Below are 18,018 nucleotides of genomic sequence, written 5' to 3' on the forward strand. Positions count from 1 at the left end.
CTGGGCAAGCCAATATCCTGATTCTAACAGTTGTTTGAAATGGAAATGCTATTGTAATCATTACCTGTAATGTTATTGTTAGAAATATCCTGCATATGGGTGTGCATTACCAACAATGCTATATCCTAACAGCTATGAAATAAATGACAGAAGAAAACTACTGGGACCACATTATTATTCAAACGATTCAACATTAATAATAGTATCTGTAATACTAAAATTAGTTACTGCAATAATTAATGTATGAATAATAACTTTTATGAAAAGCATTATCAATAATTGTATGAATAATGTACATGCATAATGAATGAATCTTGCTGCAGGCATTATCTGGTGTCTTTCCTCTAATCCAGAACTACAATGGAAGTAGCAATGATCAAATAACTGCAGATAACTACCAGTCTGGTGTTGTAGAAGTTCTTTTTTTCTGGACTTGAAAGTGCAGCAGACATCTCTTTAAAGCAAAGCTTTTACACATTTAATTTCAATTCACAGTTGTGTGTTCCACTAGTTTGGATATGTCAGACTGCAAGGAATGCTAATCACGGACAGCGCAGATCTGGCCCACACATTTTAATAAGAGCTGCGTGGTCATTTCCTTGCCATTGGCTTAGAGATATGCTGCTGGGGAATCACACAGGGGATAGAAATAGATTTATTAGTATGACTTTTTGTTTTGGCAATGAAGGATGTGTTCATTTTGTTAAATAATAATAATAATAATAATAATAATAATAATAATAATAATAATAATAATAATCTTTTCACCAAGCTAAACACACGACTTTAATGTGTTTTAATCATTTTAAATACAGACCATTGTTTTTCACCAAGTATATATATATATATATATATATATATATATATATACAGCTCCTGGTCCAGGCCCTGGTACTCTCCCGCCTAGACTACTGCAACTCCCTCCTGGCTGGCCTCCCTGCGTCCGCCACCCGTCCGCTCCAGCTCATCCAGAACTCTGCTGCTCGCCTGGTGTTCTCTCTACCTCGCTTCGCCCACGCTACTCCACTACTCCGCTCGCTCCACTGGCTCCCGATCACCGCTCGCATCCAGTTCAAGACTCTTGTACTAGCCTACAGATGCCTTGATCAGACTGCACCCAGCTACCTCCAGACCCTCATCTCTCCCTACACCCCCACTCGACCTCTCCGCTCCGCCTGCACTAGAAGACTGGCTCTACCTCCGCTACGCTCCCCTGCCTCCCGAGCCCGCTCCTTCTCCACCCTTGCTCCGCAGTGGTGGAACGACCTTCCTACAGATGTCAGGACTGCCCAGTCCCTGACCACATTCCGGCGCCTCCTTAAGACTCACCTCTTCAAACAGCACCTGTAGAACTCCTCTGTTGTATCCTGGGACACTATCACCCTTCATTTAAATATGCTTTATTTTGCTCTTATCTGCCCCCTATTTTACTGCATTTAATCCTGTACCTCAGAATATTGTAATCTCCCAAGTGTTTAATCTGTAGTATTTTGTACTTAATCATATCCTGATGTAACTATCACTACTTAATCATATCCTGATGTAACTTTCACTATTATCTGCTGTATTATTGAATTGTGGTTTGTCACACTTGAGAATTATTGTATTTCTTGTTCTTATTGTATGACTTATATTGTAACACTTGAATGTATTTGTATTTGCTTGCGATTGTAAGTCGCCCTGGATAAGGGCGTCTGCTAAGAAATAAATAATAATAATAATAATATATATATATATATATATATATATACAGTACTGTGCAAAAGTTTTAGGCAGGTGTGAAAAAATGCTGTAAAGTAAGAATGCTTTCAAAAATAGACATGTTAATAGTTTATATTTATCAATTAACAAAATGCAAAGTGAGTGAACAGAAGAAAAATCTACATCAAATCAATATTTGGTGTGACCACCCTTTGCCTTCAAAACAGCATCAATTCTTCTAGGTACACTTGCACACAGTTTTTGAAGGAACTCGGCAGGTAGGTTGGCCCAAACATCTTGGAGAACTAACCACAGTTCTTCTGTGGATTTAGGCAGCCTCAGTTGCTTCTCTCTGTTCATGTAATCCCAGACAGACTCGATGATGTTGAGATCAGGGCTCTGTGGGGGCCATACCATTACTTCCAGGACTCCTTCTTTACGCTGAAGATGGTTCTTAATGACTTTCGCTGTATGTTTGGGGTCGTTGTCATGCTGCAGAATAAATTTGGGGCCAATCAGATGCCTCCCTGATGGTATTGCATGATGGATAAGTATCTGCCTGTACTTCTCAGCATTGAGGAGACCATTAATTCTGACCAAATCCCATTTGCAGAAATGCAGCCCCAAACTTGCAAGGAACCTCCACCATGCTTCACTGTTGCCTGCAGCCTCTCTTCAGCAACCTCACCTTGTTAGCTGAGTTTGGCTGTTCCTCACCCAGTTTTATTCCTCCTATACAGCTGTTTCTGTTTCAGTTAATGATTGTGTTTCAACCTACATATTGAATTGATGATCATTAGCACCTGTTTGGTATAATTGTTTAATCATACACCTGACTATATGCCTACAAAATCCCTGACTTTGTGCAGGTGTACCTAGAAGAATTGATGCTGTTTTGAAGGCAAAGGGTGGTCACACCAAATATGGATTTGATTTAGATTTTTCTTCTGTTCACTCACTTTGCATTTAGTTAATTGATAAATATAATCTATTAACATGTCTATTTTTGAAAGCATTCTTACTTTACAGCATTTTTTCACACCTGCCTAAAACTTTTGCACAGTACTGTATATATATATTTTAGCTCAAAGAGCCAGCTGCCCTATATATATATACACTGTATATAGTATCCTTGCTCAGTAGCGGCAAAGCTCCTTCATGAAAGGTGGCTATTTAAAGCAAAAAACTACTAGTGTTGTGCTTTTTCATGTTCTACCCTGGAGACACATGAGCTCAGTACAAATATTGTGTTGAGCACTGATTTCGAGTTCTTCAAGGTCTTAATCAGTCCTCACGAGTCTGCAAAAAGTCCTGGAGTCATGCATCCCAAAGGAGGTTCCTCTCTAAATATTCACTTTTACTCATTTAAAAGCCACGAGCCAGTGTGTTGAACAGGCAGTCTTAATATTGATATTGGATGTGCAGGGAATCTGTGCAGTTCAAAATGTTATTAAGACTTGATGAAAACCTCAGAACTGGATCCCTGCATAAATCATGAAACCAGGAGACACCACGAGTCAGAGATCTCAGGAAATGAGACTCTGAATAAAATGTCAGTGGTATGTTGCACGTGTTTAATTATTTGTTTTAAATACCAGTGTACAAACTGCTAGGCATGTTCTTTTACAGTATATCTTTTAGCTATGAATAACAGGGTCGCCATGGCAATAACAGAATGCAGAACTCAATTAATAAAGTAAATTACTTTACACTACGAACATTAATTTAGTTAAATGTGTTCTTTGCATTGTATTAGTTGTGAATGGGTGTATTGAAAATCTTAATATTGTACAGAATGGAGGTATTGTTTGTTATTGACCTGATATTACTGTAGGTTACATGCTCAGAATAGTCTTATTACCAACAACATATTTGGCCACTCTTCGTGTTATTTTAGGAAAGGCAGTTACTGATGATTAGGGCCTGTGAAACTGTCTGTCATAGTTGTGATTAAAAAGTGACCTTTCTTTTTCTTCAAGTGGGATAAGCTAGGATAAGAATACAAAAAAAATATATAAACAACTCCAGCACGACAAATAAGACCACAGTGAGAGATCAAGTTCCATGTGGGACATTATCTCTGTGAGACACTGAGGGATGAGGGGAATGGAAGTGAACGAACACGTTAATGAATAAGGGAGTTTTTGTGGGTGCTTCACCTCCCAGGTTTGTGCAATCTCTCAGTGTCAACATCTTTTGTGAGGCTGATTCAATTAAGATTAAGAGAGTCAATAGGAGGGGGGGGGGGGGGAAAGTGGCAAGGGTCAGTTTGATTTCAGTGATTGTCTTTTTGTTTAGTTCAAGTCGAAGCCGTCTGACCGCTAGGTTGCCAGTTTCAGAGAAACTTCTCTGGAGTAGCTGGGAATCTTCAGTAGGCCCTGAAGTAAGAACAGCCTCAAACGTTGCGGTTTATCTTGTCTCTCAATATTTATCATTTTAAACTTGATGTATACGAATAATACCAGCACACAGGTAATATGTTTAAAGTACCAGCGCACAGTTTAGCACATCTGTTTGTAGAAACTACAATTTAACATGGGTCATTCGATAACCTCAATCTGACCAGACTGACAATTTACATTATATATATATATATATATATATATATATATATATATATATATATATATATATATATATATATATAGATAGATAGATAGACAGATAGATAGATAGATAGATAGATAGATAGATAGATAGATAGATAGCTTAATTTAATTATTAGCTCCCCAGTAACTTAATCTAAATTTAAGAAGAAAACAAAGAATCATTTCCACATCATTTCTACTGGATTCATCACAGATGACTGTTGGACTGTTTGCTTGATTGATTTATTGATCTGGAGCCTAATTGTCACAGTTTGTGAAATCTGATTTTGAATAACAAAATAATTATACCTAACGCTGATGTACTGTACTTGGGAAAAGGAAAACCCACATTTAGAAGTGTGTATGTACTGTAGGCCTTTGTGTGTGTGTGTGTGTGTGTGAATCTGCTTATGATATTAGGGAGAATGATGCTATGACATAACCTACCACTAAAAAGTCAGAACATGAATTTCACACCAGCAGAGAAGTTGTGTAAAAAGTTGCAGCCATGTCGCCACTAAGTACCTCTGTTCCCAACCCCTTTCACTTTCCTTGCAGCTGGAATATCATTAAAGATGAGTCCGGGGTGGAAGATATCTGTCTTCATTCAGAACTCACTTTCGAACGGTACAACAGCTTTATGGCCTTAAATGATCACCAATTATGCGTGAATTGCCAATCACGGAGTACTTAATGACAAAGCAGAAAAATTAACCCCATTCAAAACGTCTTGCTGTATAATTGCCTGCCTTAATGTTCCGACACAAGAGGGTCATGGAAGAGGCTATTTAGGTGAATGAGATAAATAACATTTACCGGCTCTTATATGTATTTCTGCTGGGCGATGTAACAATGCTCTGACCTCTGTGCCCTTCTTTGACCTTCCACTGCCCATACTATCTTTATATTAGGCTCTTAAACCCAGCTGTAATAAACACCATAAAACCCAGCTGCAAATGAATTGCTGACTGAAACTATCAAGAGTAGAAAAAGGTTAGTAGAAAAAACAAACGATTTAACCAATTAAAGCCACAAAAGCACCTATGAATAGACCAACAGTCTTAATGGGCTGAAAAGCCACTTCAAAAGGAAGGCTGTAATTGGCCTTGTAAAAAGGGCAGAGAGAAGACTTTTTTTATAGTAGTTTGCTAAATACAGTAGTTTTAAAAGGGGTGGTGTTAAGAAATTTTCTAAAACAGAAAATAGAACAACTACTATCTGGTTTCTTTGTTTCTGGTGGTGACTGGAGGTAATTATTACAATCATTTGTCACAAGATTGTACCTTTCTAATCACATTATTGATGACATGAACCTGCTATAGTGATTCTGCACAAGAACGATGCCCAGTTCACCCCACAGCAGTCTGCTGGTTCGTTCTTTTCCTAATTCCCCTGGGACCACATAAGAAACCAACAGCAGAGCTAATGATTCAGAATTAGAAATAAACAAACAATCCACACATATATATATAATTATATATTTTTTGGATGTACACAAACAGTTTAAATGATTAAAATAATTTATTTGAGAACTTTTCAGACAAAAGCCCTTCTTCAGCTGTGTAGAAAAAAAAGTACACACAGTGCACATCCAAAAAAAGATATTTCTTTTTTTTTTAATGTTTGTACACTGCAGTTATACCTCCTTTCAAACACATATACAGTATATTTGATTGATTTATATTTTTAAGATATATATGTCTCTGTGTGTGTGCGCGCACTAGCGTCTGTACACTACAGTTGTTGTGCATGTGTTATCTTTTGTGTGAAATTTATGATGACAACATTGAATGTTCCCAGCAGCGTGGAGCTGGTGGAGCCCATGGAGGGATGCTGTGTAAAGCCTAGCATGCAGCAGAGCAAGCCGTGGGCCTTCCTGTCACTCATTATCCTCGAGCCGGGAGAGTGGCGGCAGCAGCTGACACAGTCACTGCCGCCTCCTGAGAGCCCGCTATGATAAAGCATCCTGCTTTGTGCTGTAATCAGCTTGCTATACATGCATTACTTCCTAATGAGAGCCGTATTTAAACAAGTGTATAAAACACATCTGTCCCGGCTCTGGGATTCGAACCTGTGTGACCAATTCAGCTTCTGAAAGCTAAATTATTGCTAAAAAGTTTAATTGTGAGTAAACAATGCCACATTAAGGAGCACTCCACACACAGCGGCAGGGGACTGAAGGACTAACTACTCAGTCACAGATGTGCCTGTCTCTGTGTTTTCATTAACGATCATCCCTAGGCTGTACCTTACGACTGGGTTCAAAGGCACTGTGCTTCATTTTAATGAAAGTCTAACCCCCCCCCCCCCCCCCCCCCCCCGCCTTTTTATTACAGCTCTTTGCTTCAGTCCACACCGTTTAAAGTTCTTTTTAAACCTGACAAGCTGTAGATTACTTGCAAAACCATAACAAATTATATATATATATATATATATATGAGAGAGAGAGAGAGAGAGAGAGAGAGAGAGAGAGAGAGAGATTGTGCTTGTATATCAGTGCAAACACAAATACAATATATCAAAGCAAGTTCTGCTGAGTTAGGCCCGTCAATTAGTGTGATTTCTTTTTTTTTTCAACATTGTTAGACTGCAAGCTTTAAAAGATCAGTAGGCCCCTTAAATCAGGCAGAAGTGGAATTGAGAGGTAATTGTGCTGATGACAATAGATTTAAAAAATGTGAATATTCGGGTGTCAGAAGTCTAAACCTAAGATGCTGACAGAGCTACACCTATACTAATGGTTACAGCATCACCATCATTTTGTTTTAATACTGCCACTGTAAAGGTATAGGGATATATTTTGCCTCACTTATGCTTCAGTTTTGTTAATTCAACAAATAACCCGCTTCCATCAGCGATTAAAAACTGTGCTGAGATCACAGCATTTACATCCGCCTAAAACTGCTAAAAAACGTGCTTCCTTCTAAAAGAGAGAGAAAGATAAGCTCTTCCCCCAGTTTTTGATGTAGCTGGTTAGTTGTCTAAACGATCAAGCAGGTTGTGGCAGTTAAGAAGCCCTGCTCCCCATTAGGCTTGTCAGGTTGTGTTTTTTGCATTTCTAAACCCTGAGTTTAGTTCTCCTATTCCTCCCCATGCCGTTTCCTATCAAAATGCAGCCTCCTCCAGGGAAGTGTGGGTGGGCTTCTCAGATGGGGCTCCGTAGGACAAACAGTAGGAGGAACACCTCCAGCGGACAAGATAGATTGGTTGTCAAGCTGTACCTTGAGGTGGGACGTTACACCCAACAGCACAGCACAACACAGCTAAGAACAGGCTTGAAGTTATAGCCCCTTGATATGTGTTAAACGCATAGACTGAGATGACACACAGAGTCATAAAGAACATTATTACAGAACATGTTTGAACAGAGATCTGCCATTGACCTGGCCAGGGCCGGCGTAACCATACAGGCAGAACAGGTGGCCGTCCAGGGCGGCAAATTGAAGGGGGGCGGCAAAAACAGTACATAATTACATTTTATACTTCACATTTCTTTAATTGTTAAATGCTCAACATCTTAGATCACTGTTTCTTGTTCTGCAAAACTTATTGCTGATGTTACAGAACCATATCAAGAGCAGTAGTGTAGTCTTTAATCTGGAAATACGGGAACGCTGGGGGGGGGCAGGGTGATCATGCCGGTGCGGTGTCACGTGAAATTTGGTCTCCCCTGGGAACAGGCTTGTGGGTGTTGAGCCCGTTGCTAAGCAAAGGACACACTGAAGTTCCTTGCGTATTCAAATGGGGCGGGGCATTATTGGATTTCATTTAATTACCCTGACAATGATTCTTATAAAAGAACGTTGCTAATACAGGATCAACGAAATGTTTTACCAATTTGATATCTCTGAAATTCTCAGATGACTGTCCTGGAAAATCACTAGATTTGTAGCTAGTTGCTTTTGACAACAAATCTCGCCAAGTCAGCCCTTAAAGTAACTAGATCTGGCGAGAAATTCGCCAAATTGGCAACACTGCTTGAAGGCGCAGAAAAAAATCTGCAAGACATTCTGACAGATAGAAACTTAACGAGATGGATATCAATGCAATGGAACTTTGTGCTGAGCTTCCAGTATTAGCACCTATTCAAAAACGCAACACGATGCCAGTTCAAGTGCTGCAGTACATAGTCAGAAATGATTTTGCTCCAAATGTTGCTGTTGCATTTCGCATTTTACTGACTTTGCCAATCACTGCTTCATCAGGCGAGCGAAGTTTCTCAAAGCTGAAAATAATTTTAAACCATTTACTCTCTTCAATGTCGCAAGAAAGGCTGGTGGGGCTCGCTTCGCTTTCTATCGATCAGGGTATTGCCAAGGAAATTGACTTTCACAAAGTACTTCGCGACTTCGCTAATGCAAAAGCGAGAAGAGTTAGATTTCATTAAATGGAGAGAGCACTGCGCGTGGGAACTTATTATTATTATTATTTATTTCTTAGCAGATGCCCTTATCCAGGGCGACTTACAATTGTTACAAGATATCACATTATTTTTACATACAATTACCCATTTATACAGTTGGGTTTTTACAGGAGCAATCTAGGTAAAGTACCTTGCTCAAGGGTACAGCAGCAGTGTCCTCAACCTGGGATTGAACCCTCGACCCTCCGGTCAAGAGTCCAAAGCCCTAACCACTACTCCACACTGGGTCACACAGCAAATCCTACAGTGTTACCCTGATCATTGATCAGGGCTACTATAACACTGAGTTGATTTAACAATGGAGGATGTGCTGAGCACGGTTACATGATCACTAACTTACATATTAGATACCAGTTTTATAGTAGTTAAGGAACGCAATATGGTACTGTACAAATAAGGTACAATGAAAATATGATGTGTTTGAAGTAACCTGTGTATCCTGTATCAATTGTTATTTATAACTCTAAGCTCATGCATGGTGGTAGAATCCATTGATCATAAATATTGTCATTGTAGAGCTGACAGTAGATGTCACTGCCGTTTGTAACCTGCGTGATGATTGTATATAGTTCTGTGATGATGTAAAAAAAAAACATAATCTGGTGTACAATAATTTGTTTATACGTTAATATTTACATATATATATATAAAAAGGGCGGCAAAACTTCGTTTGCCTAGGGTGGCAGAAATCCTTGCGTCGGCCCTGGACCTGGCTCTTGGTTATTCTCTAAGTCCAGTTAGCTAAGATGTGTCTGTATATCGGTGAGAGATTCTAATTTTATCCTGAAATTCTGCAATTGCTCCTGTACCTATGCATTAGAACAACAACAAAGACAACTTACATTTTTTATGGTTCATACCAAAGGCATCTCAAAGCTCTCGCTTGTCAGATTGGATACTGGGTATCTGCACTTGCGCCTGGGTGTTTCCTCGTCTCTGATCTGATGTGTATCACTATATGAATGAGCAGTCCTCTTGCACCACAACACCACTCCTGGAAAACAAGACGTTTCATCTCAAGGGGTCATGCGCAGTAAAACCTTTGCTATTAATAGACATACAAGCCACGGACATCGAGAAATAAGAACTTACTGAAAGAAAACCTGCATCTCATTGCAGTTCTCATAGAACAGAAGAATGCAGACATACAGCCCTGAAGTTGTGTGGTGTTACTGGACAGGTATTGTTCTAGCTATCCTGAGTGTAGAAGTCTCAGAACCACGATTTGTTTTCAAATCTTCTTTTACTTGTGTTTAGAATGCTTAAAAAAAAAAAAAGGCTTAGGCACCTTTTTGAAACAGAATCAGACTAGTCATATGGAAAAAAAAATGAATTAAATGGAGAGAGAAAAAAAAACAGCTCCCACTTTGTGGTCTTATTGTTTATTTTAGATACAAGTGTGATGTTTAGCAATTTCCTGGCAGAGTGAAATCAAATCTGATTTTACTAGGAAAAGTCTTGACAATCTTTTACATTTTTTTTTTTGCTCGCCCCGTCTGGCAAACAGAGGAAAACAAGGTTATGTTGAACACATTTCAAAGAACGCCTTTAATCTGAACAAAGAGAACTTATAAAACTGTGATGGGAATAATAAGATATTATATACTTTCATCCCTGCTTTTTTCAGGTTTCAACATAAACACCAAATTTTGGCTTTAGGCTAAAAATCTGAGCGTGCACAGCAGGACACCGGTGACAACTTTATTGAATCCAAAGCCTCCTTCGAAAGGGTTATTATTGTAACCTCCCATACAAATCCACAACCGATACCTCCCTGAGCTTTGCCTTCCATTTCATGTAAGGGTTTTCTCCCCCTTTGTTGTTTCCAGAGACGGAAATGTATCGCTTGTCTAATTACATTCTCCCACTGTTTAATAATAGCATCCTGTACAACAAACAATCGATCCACACTGTACACATGTACCCATATTAGTAACACAATTTGCCAATTTGCCAAGGGCAAAAAAGAAGAAGAAAAAAAATCCTCTAAGCTTCTATAATTTGCCTTTGCTCTCGAGTGATGTCAGCTCTGGTGGTGGAGAGTCAGTGGGAGGGTTTAGTGGCCGTGTCATCTGGTGCACTTGCTTGCGGGCAAAGCAAGGAGCTGACACCTTACTAATCAGTTCTAATTGAACTGTCTCACAGCTTCATAAGTAAATAAAGTCTTTGTTAGCGTCAGGAATATCAGCAGAGTTTAACTGGTCCGGTAAAGAGGGATGGCGGTTGAAAAGGGTGCCATGACTCGCAGCTCTGTGCGAGGTTAACAGATTGCCTGCTTTGCCTTTTTGAACTTCTCAGCACATTTAGAAAACGGGGAGGAAAAACAACAAAAGGTGTTAATAGCTTTATGGGAGCTCCATGCTGAGAGATAGCCCATTACGGGCCTCTTCTCACACTGAAATGGCTAATAGGTTTGATCAATTAGATTTTTATGTTAAAACACTTTTCAAAATGGTACAAGGCAAAGGCAGGGGCTGTTCCTGGCTAGACAAAAAAAAAAAAAAAAAGTATTTTCAAAGCGTTGAAACTCCTACTTTATGAAAGCGGAAATCTCCACGTTACAAAATCAGGGTGCTTTATAGATACTTTAAAAAAATATAGCACCTAGTTGCTAGTTTTGTAAAAAAAAAATTTTACAGGATGCATTTTGTCTGTTAGGGAGTTCCATAAGTAATTTCACATTATTAACAGAAGAGGAAATAGACTCAGTTTATGCAAATTACACTTTGGAGTAAAAAGCTCTGGAAAAACGCCCCACCCAACCTGTGTAAATACTGGAGAAATGAAATAGAAAAACCTGTTCCATGTGGCTGAAGAAACAAAACAGTTTTGAATACTTTGTAGATCTGACAGCACCACAATGGTACCAGGCACAAGCCCCATCGTCAGCTCACTTTGCGACGTAAAAAAAAACCTGCTACAGATTATCTGGGTAATGCCTTTTAAATGTGCATCTGAGTGTTTACGTGATGGGGAATAAATGAACATTTTTCTCTTTACAAAACTGGTGCAAAGAAAAACATTTCAGCTCCTCCGTTGCTCTGGAATTTTCTAACAAACCGACATCAAAGGGGGTAAAAACAAATTGTGGTTTTTATTACCCAAATTGTACAAAATGGTTTCAAATTGTTAACAATTATTTATCTTTAAGCTTAGATAAATGTGCTTTACCCGGCCTTAGCATGAAACAGGAGTTACCCCAGGCAGAGAAGCCTGACATGTGGTTCATGGCAATAACGGAACATTATCAAGGCAGTTTGTACAGAACTGTCCGTGTCAATTTCACTGTGTAGATATCTGCTTTCTCAAACCTTCCGCAGAGCCATTACATTATTTATTGCATGAAAACCCTTGGAATAAGGTGCACATTTTTTAATATATGCTTCTTCCAGAGATATTATACTTAAGCACACGTGCTTATTGCGAGTCACACAGGGATAACCTGCAGTTAGCATCTTGCAGAACTACGGCAAGCCTTGCATCAAACGCCCTAAAGATACAATATATCTTTGTATTAAAAAGACAAAGGTCAAACTCAGAAAATATTACACTTATGAAGCCTGCTCCCCCTCCCCCACTACCTTCAAAATATGCGAATAAAGAGCAAAAAGTGTGTCCTATAGTCTATGTATGATTATCTCTTCCTTCCTCCATCCTCGCTGAATTGACCCAAAGGCCACTTCTTTATTGGTCTCATATGCTTCTTGGCACACAATGTACAAAAGACCCAGTTATCCAACTGAATATTAAAAAGCTGTTGTTATTACAAGCACATATACACGTGTGCACACACACACACACCTATATATCTACAGATATTACAGTATTTCTCTGTCAAAAGCACACCAACATCTTCTTGAAGTTCTGAATTCTCTGAAAAGTCATCTGTCGTGTATATTTAAAGCAAGACGCTCTGCGGTTTTAATGATCTCACAGGGTGCAGGGATAAGGAGCCACTTCACTGGGCCCTGCCACTGGAAATGAAAGGGCTGCTGCATGGTGACAGCTAAGATGGCTGTCATTGCCGGTTGTGATTCTCCTCGGAAATATCTACAGTGAAACGAGGGGGGTTCAAATCAGCTTGAAATGAAAACAACATTTGCATCCGATTTGCCACACTCACAATATTAAAGTATTATCCAAATGGAAACATGTCAAATAGATTTACATAGCTGCACTGACAACACGCACGGAAATCGGGTGGCTACAGCAGCACACCAACCATGGCAAGGCACTTCCACAGCAAGCGTCTAATGGCATCTTATTTGTTTAGTGATCATTCATTTACAAACAATAAACACTGTGGTAATATAATTCTTCATGAGCGGTGTTACAGCTTCCCTTGGTCTGTTCATATTGAGCTGCCAATCAGAATTACAAACTAGGTTGCAGGAGTGAAATTATTTTTCTAACACGACCCTTATGCCTGGATTCATATAACAGAGGACATCTACATAAGTCCTGGAATGCCACAGCACTAAGAATGTGGAGAAATTGCAGGGTATAATAAGAAAGAACAGCACACTGAGTATGTAATGAATCCTGTTTAATACTGCATACTTTCTGGTTGGATGTATCAATACTGTTTTAGATTAATTAAGTACTTTTTGGCCACGGAACAATGAAAATAGGAATCAGCCGTCATTTGAAAGAAAATTGCTGAAAACGTCTGACAGCCTAAATACAGTAATCATTTACAATTACACAATAAAATCTCTCTCTCTCTCTCTCTCTCTCTCTCTCTCTCTCTCTCTCTCTCTCTCTCTCTCTCTCTCTCTCTCTCTCTCTCTCTCTCTCTCTCTCTCTCTCTCTCTCTCTCTCTCTCTCTCTCTCTCTCTCTCTCTCTCTCTCTCTCTCTCTCTCAGCAGCTCAAATGAAAATGTCTAAAATGACAAGCAGGTAGCCTGGCTGATCACAACAAGCACAGCGCGATTGTTTTACAATAAAGCGCTATTAGTGTCATATGTAATAACACTTAAACATAAAAGAACAGAATTTAAATCTAGTTAAAACTAATAATGGTCAAAGATATGGAAGCTAAATTAAGTTAAACCTTTTAATAGGGAATATTTTTTTCTGCTGATTGATGCAAGAGAGAGACAATAAGTTTTAACTCTTTATATCCTTTATATATATTATATAATAACCTTTTATAAAGGGCCCGGTGTACCAGCATTGTTTGGAAGGGAAGTCAATTGTGTCAGATGTTCACCCAATAAAACAAAACACAAATTCACAGGTAATGGTTCAACTTATTACTGTTATTATTATTATTATTATTATTATTATTATTAATTGTGTGGTCCTAATTTAACACTGATTATTTTAAAATTTAACATTACCCAAATTAGTCTGATTACTTAGGCCAGAAAGCCTAATTAAAAAGGTGTATGAAGTAGAACTCAGACACAGTGTGTAAAGTACATTTCTACTCAGTTGCCCAATTCAAGTTTAAGAAAAGAAACCAAAAACAATGCAGCAAAGCCCTCGATATTCTTTAGGTTATATCTGCAGTAAAGCATCCTGGTAGAAAGCATCCTGTTTCGACAGATTTTACAGCTGTGATGGTGTGAATTCCATGAGCCGATATCACTTTATAATCAATTTAATTTAGCCAGTTCAAAATTAAGTTAATTTAACTTTACAGAAGGATTAGCACCTTTTTGCTATGCATGGGGTACAGGATTATTGGATGAACCAATGAGAATGCTCCTTCGGGTCACGTGATCAGGATTTGTTTGCAGATAAACCCCCAACCAAGATCGGTTTGTTTTAATCCCCATTATTGCCCTTTTATACAGGAAACAACCTAACTCTCTTTGAAGATTAACACTTTAAAACCTATTAAGAAGTTGTAAATCTTCCATTTGTGAACATTATTTCCATTCCCCTTTTCCCGTGTTCTGTTGGTATACCAGTACTGTCTCAACCTTTAACACATTCTGGATTATATAAAATATAAAAATTGTCCACATTTTTTTTTTCCCTTCTCTTCAAGTTTGTTGGTAAAATAAATGCTTGAATCGCTTTTCAGAAAAAATGTATTAAACTGTCGGGAAGTATCAATGTTACACTGAATTAAAAAATAAAAATAAAAATAAAAAACAGATTCATTATTTACTACCTTGACAAGAAAAGAGCATCAAACTAACAGGGCTTCTGTTAGTTTGAATTAATTAGTAAGCCGAGTGGGTGTCTCAGTAGGTTGTGCATTCACTTCTGGGTCACGCGGTCAGAGGTGTTTTTGGGGATATTATGGGCCTGATGCCATCAAGGAAGGCCACAGCATGGTTGCGGTCTGGGCTCTGATCCCATCTGCTTTGCTAAATATCTGACTTGCAAGGAAGGAGAAAGGGTTTTGACCCCAGTACCCAGGCACAATCCCCCACAAAGGCTCATTTCCACACCCCAGGCAAGATGTCAGAATAGCAGACTGGGGGAAACAAGCATGCCCCTTATTATTAACAGCCCCTCATTAATACATGTGAATGAAAAGAGCTGGGGTCAAACCGATAAAGCACAGGCAATAGCATGCAGGTTAAAACAATTCTTCCACCCATTTACCTGCAAGTTAATGCTCTATTAACACAGCCTTCAGATAAAAAAAGCGCTTCTGAATCTTCTGCATCTTTATTGTGGCGGACAGAAGATTTATCTTTATGATAAAGGCTTGTGTGACGTTTGACCAGCTAATGACTCATAATTAGCCTCCCAGTCTGGTGCCTAATACCACAGAATATCTATGTTCATCCTTAATGTTAAAATAAGCCACGAATAAAATAGTATGACAGATTCACACATGTTAAAGTGCATGCAGTAAAACAAATATAGCTATATATATATACACTCTATCTATCTATCTATCTATCTATCTATCTATCTATCTATCTATCTATCTATCTATCTATATATATATATATATATATATATATATATATATATATATATAATTTATATATGCTTGTTTTGTTTGTCTCTAATTGTTACTTGTTATTATTAGTAGATGGCTAACATGTTCCGGAGCTGTCGCCAAGGGCCAGCACGAACCCGGAACAGCACTGCACCATAAATCACGTTTGACTTGTACCTGTACCACGAGCACTATAACACACACCCAGGACTGGTGACCGTGTTTTGTACTGTGTTCGTTTGCAAATTGACTGTGCTTATTAGTTGGGACTGTAAACCCACTATTGTCAACAGTGCAATACCCATTGCTGGGTGTTGCCTGGGCTTTATTATTTATGGTCGCCAGACTGGGATTATAAATAAAACACCATTGCACTTGGCTTCTTCTTGTCTGCCTTTTCATTAATCACTGCATCACTCCCGCACCTGTACACTGCAAGCCACTTTGCCACACATGGCAAGTAGTATTTTGGTAAAATCCCAGCGCATGGTACATTGGGCAGATCATAGCATCAGGGGCGGTTTAGGTGTATTTGGAGTGTGTGTGTGTGTGAGAGAGAGAGAGAGAGAGAGAGAGAGAGAGAGAGAGAGAGAGAGAGAGAGAGAGAGAGAGAGAGAGAGAGAGAGAGAGAGAGAGAGAGAGAGAGACAGAGACAGAGACAGAGACAGAGGTAGAGCTAGCTAATTCTTTTTCCCCTCTGTGTTTTTCTGTGATCTACCAGTCATGTATGTGATTGGATTTCAGCTTAACAAAACCTTAAATTACACACCTATTGTGCCCAAGCTATACACGGTTTCACAGCAATAGAGAGAGAGAGCTCCTTGCTGCTCTTTTGGCTGCTGTTCGATCAGTATCCTGCTATCTTCTCCAGGTTGATGAATGAGTAATAGGATTAGGGAGCCTTGTCTCTGAAATGCTGTAATTGTCACATTTGGTGGGCTGACAAAAGGACTGTTGATAGAAAGGTGCTGAGTATTGTCAGCACACGTGTTCTCCTTGGACTAACTACAGAACGATACAGAAAAAGTTAGGGCCAGAAGTCATTTCTCGCTCAAGGTGGCCAGTAATGATGACTGCTGCCATATATAATAACTATGAAGATGGCCGGTCTTTGTTCCCCTGTCAGCCCCTGGGATGAGAAATAGGCCTATCCGTGACTCACCAATCCCCTTCAGGAACACTAATTCAGATCAGGAAGATTTAGATAACACAGACTGTACCTAATGTAGCGCAAAATCACAATGAGACAAATGTATAAAATGATAACGCAGAGAAAGTAGCAGCGTTTTCATAAAGCACAGAGCCTATTAGCCCACCTGAGCCCTTTCTCAGCAACCCCTCATACTGCACATGCTACCTGACTTGTTCTTTATTGTACGTTGGGACCACCTGTGGTTTGAATTTTGTGGCTGTCTGTCATCGTTTGTGTTGACTGATTGCTGTGTTTATTATGCAGACAAGGCGTTAGCTCTTTGTTCATTCCCCTCTGATTGAGAGATTGTATATTTACTGTTTATCAGTGCTGAATAGTCTTTTCTTCATTCCTTTTTGGAGCTCACACTACACAGCTCAACTAGCCCATGTGACCAGGACTTTAAAAAACTAAATGCATACCCCAATGGCAAGCTTTAATTATGTACGACTTCACTTGCACACAGTATATATATTTACTGGCAGTATAATATCATACCAAATGTGACTGTTTTGTATCACAGGGTTTTAAAACAACCACTAACTTCAGATGTATAGCATTCTTTAAAATATGAAGTTTGCAAAATATGCGAATAAAGAGTAAAAAGTGGTTGTTTAGTCACACATAAACAGCCCTCAGAACAGTACATGCTTTTGCAGCCATTTATTTGCCAGAGGTAGGCTGTAATTGTGTTTGCAGACATATCATAAACCTATCAGTCATAATACTGCAGTTAAGACCTTATTATCACTGACGAGGAATGGATATTCAGTCACTTTCACCCCCAACCCCCAAGTTCAGGCAGGAGGGCTTTCTTAAATAAGAGCGATCTCGGAGGATTCTACTGGACTGTAACAAGTCAGAATTGAGGGATGATATATGGCTTGTTTACAGTACTCAATAATGTCAACCTGGCAAGTTAAAAAGCTGCCAATGAATGGAAAAGAGTTCATAAAAAACAAGAATCAGTTTTGGGTCAACACAAAAACATGTTGATAATTAAGGCAGATCATTGAATTAAAGCTATTTTTTCAATAAAAGCTCAGGAACTGATTGAATGGAACGATAGGTCTTATTAGTCTAGACTCTAGAGCATAAAGCCTTTTTTTAAAAACTAGCCAACTTATTAAAAAGCTTGTGATTTGGATTGCTGGCTATCTTAGGTGCTACTTACAGTATACATGCTTTCTGAACTAAAACAATG

At 38.9% G+C, this 18,018-nt stretch overlaps 1 long non-coding RNA gene across 1 annotated transcript in view; it reads right to left on the minus strand.

The window, feature by feature from the left end:
• Window positions 1-18,018, minus strand: part of LOC131698783 (uncharacterized) — a 101,825-nt gene that overhangs the window by 62,066 nt on the left and 21,741 nt on the right. Inside the window, exon 3 of the long non-coding RNA XR_009307809.1 lies at window positions 9,555-9,706. This is a non-coding gene — a long non-coding RNA (uncharacterized LOC131698783). The remainder of the gene's footprint in view (window positions 1-9,554; window positions 9,707-18,018) is intronic.

The sequence above is a fragment of the Acipenser ruthenus genome, chromosome 19, assembly GCF_902713425.1.
Source record: "Acipenser ruthenus chromosome 19, fAciRut3.2 maternal haplotype, whole genome shotgun sequence".
NCBI lineage: Eukaryota > Metazoa > Chordata > Actinopteri > Acipenseriformes > Acipenseridae > Acipenser > Acipenser ruthenus.